Here is a 2,500-nt window from a genome sequence, read left to right as displayed (position 1 = left end):
ACTACTACTACTACTACTACTACTACTACTACTACTACTACTAATCATAATAATAATAATAATAATAATAATAATAATAATAATAATAATAATAATAATAATATAATAATAATAATAATAAGAGGAGGAGGAGGAGAACTAGGAGGGGAAGTAGGAGGAGGAGAAGGAGAAGAAGAAGAAGAAGAAGAAGAAGAAGAAGAAGAAGAGAAGAAGAAGAAGAAGAAGAAGAAGAAGAAGAAGGGAGGAGGAGGAGGAGGAGGAGGAGAGAGAAGGGGGAGGAGGAGGAGGAAGAGGAGGGAGAGAGGAGGAGGGGGGGGAGGAGGAGGAGGAAGAGAGGAAGAGAAGAAGAAAGAGAAGGAGGAGGAGGAGGAGGAGGAGGAGGAGGAGGAGGAGGAGATGAGGAGGGGGAGGAGGAGAAGAGGAGGAGGAGGAGGAAGGAGGAGGAGAGGACGTTAGTTTCTTTACAACATTTTCAATTTTGAATTATTAGTGGATATTTTATTTTTCATTGTATCGAACACAATACAACTGTTATCCACACGTTGTTTCCAGCCTTTCTCTATGTTTGACTTTCTCTGCTCTACTCCACGCCAGATATCATGGCTTATCATTTAATTGATAAAAGAAACAAAACTTTATTTTGTAATTTTTTAGAAAATGCCATTACTTGATTTCCATATTAGTTTCTTGAACACATTCAATTTTTTTTAAACATGTCAAAACTCCCAACTGTCCACAGGGAATAAAAGACACAGGAAATTTTATTTGTTGAGTATTTATATAGCGCAATATCCATTAAAATTAAACACGATCAAAGGGAATTACAAGGGACCCCAAGCTAACAGCAACACTTTACATATGAGAATAATATGACATCACGCTTTTTGGCGATATTACAATTTGTTTTTAATAATAATAATAATAATAATAATAATAATAATAATAATAATAATAATAATAATAATAATAATAATAATAATAATAATGATGATGATGATGATGATGATGATGATGATGATGATGATGATATAATAATAATAATAATAATAATAATAATAATAATAATAATAATAATAATAATAATAATAATAATAATAATAATAATAATAATAATGATAATAATAATGACAACTTATATAACGCTGTTACTCTGAGAAACCGGACTCTAAGCGCGTTAAATTATAAATTAATTTGGCTGAAAATCACTTATAAGAATATTGTAACCTTATTCTCTCTCCCCCCCCCCTCCACAAAACGCCCCACAATTAGCATAATGTTTACAGTATCAATAACAATATGTTATCCCCATCTCATAATAAGGTTAAAATGGCAGGGAGACTTAGATACATCCTAAAATGAAAATGAAAATTCTAATAACAAAAACAAAACAAGAAACCAAACAAAAAAAAATCAACAAAACAAAAACAAAAGCAAATTAAAATAAAACAAACAAACAAACAAACAAACAATAAAAACAAAATCAACAAAATAACAACCCACAAAAAGACATGAAATTTTAGTTAAGATGTTGATTTATATTGAGAATAATTGACACTTTAAAAAAAATTGAAATAAATGACTGACCAAATTCGTCAATTTCTATTGATTAAAACTGAAATATCCCCTGTCCTAGTCGGTTACAGCCCGGTATGATGGGATTATAAGGCGACAAAGTCACAGGTTGAGGTGAATCTAAATCATACGGACACTTCCTGCAAACAATTGATTGTCTTAGAATTAGAATCGTCGCTTGGAACTAGGACAGACTTACCTGAATTTGATTTATAAGAACCGGTCAGTGATTAGAATAACGTCAGAATTATCACAGGTGTGAATTCCATCCACGACAACATCCACCCACGACTGGTTCGAACTCTGACTTGATGAACGGAGCACACGGACACACAATTCCCTCAGTCGTAGTTCAGGCGAGGCTTGTCAGTGACAAGAGCACACATACCACTGTCACCAGTCACCAGCCAACCAACCAACCAACAACAATGGGTCATGTTTTCGCGGCGCAGATCGTGCTGTTCATTAGACCTCGTGTTTGTCTTAATCCACTAAATACGCTTTTTGCCTTATGGAGGGAGGACAGACACACGGACATACTATAATTACATATTATTTCATTTCCACATACACAACGACAAACAAGCACACATGCAAGACAACAATAATAAATTCTTTCCCCACCAGACAATCCCCTCCTCCTACGCTCGCCATTTTGAGGCTAAAATAAAAATAATAAAAAACCCAAAATGCTAAAATTGGCCAGAAAATATCGATCGATTCCAATGACCCGTCTAGTAAAAAACTCTCAAACCCGAGACTTCCATGAAAGACCTAGTCTTGAGAGTTTTATTTTGCCAAGACTGGGGGTTATTTTTTTTTAATCGAACGATATTTGAAGGACGAGTTCTGTGGCCAAAATTTTGATTGCCCCCCCCCCCCCCCCCACCCCCGAGTACTGGAGTGTAAGATTTCCAAACTTCACCAA

General features: G+C 34.9%; 1 protein-coding gene across 2 annotated transcripts in view; it reads right to left on the bottom strand.

Annotated features, from left to right (window-relative positions):
• Nucleotides 1–2,500, bottom strand: part of LOC144978834 (uncharacterized) — a 44,565-nt gene that overhangs the window by 36,698 nt on the left and 5,367 nt on the right. Inside the window, exon 1 of one of the 2 annotated variants that reach the window (XM_078925383.1) lies at nt 1,772–2,191. The exons of the other annotated variant lie outside the window; for it this stretch is intronic. The gene's annotated coding sequence lies outside the window, so the exon portion shown is untranslated. Of the gene's footprint in view, nt 1–1,771; nt 2,192–2,500 lie in introns of those variants that run through there. 2 annotated transcript variants of the gene reach the window in all.

Source organism: Berghia stephanieae, chromosome 8 (genome assembly GCF_034508935.2).
Source record: "Berghia stephanieae isolate SIO BIC M18660-M18661 chromosome 8, UCSD_Bste_1.3, whole genome shotgun sequence".
NCBI classification, from domain to species: Eukaryota; Metazoa; Mollusca; class Gastropoda; order Nudibranchia; family Aeolidiidae; genus Berghia; species Berghia stephanieae.
The sequence above is the reverse complement of the archived record's forward strand: the minus strand, read 5'-3'. Positions and strand labels throughout refer to the sequence as shown.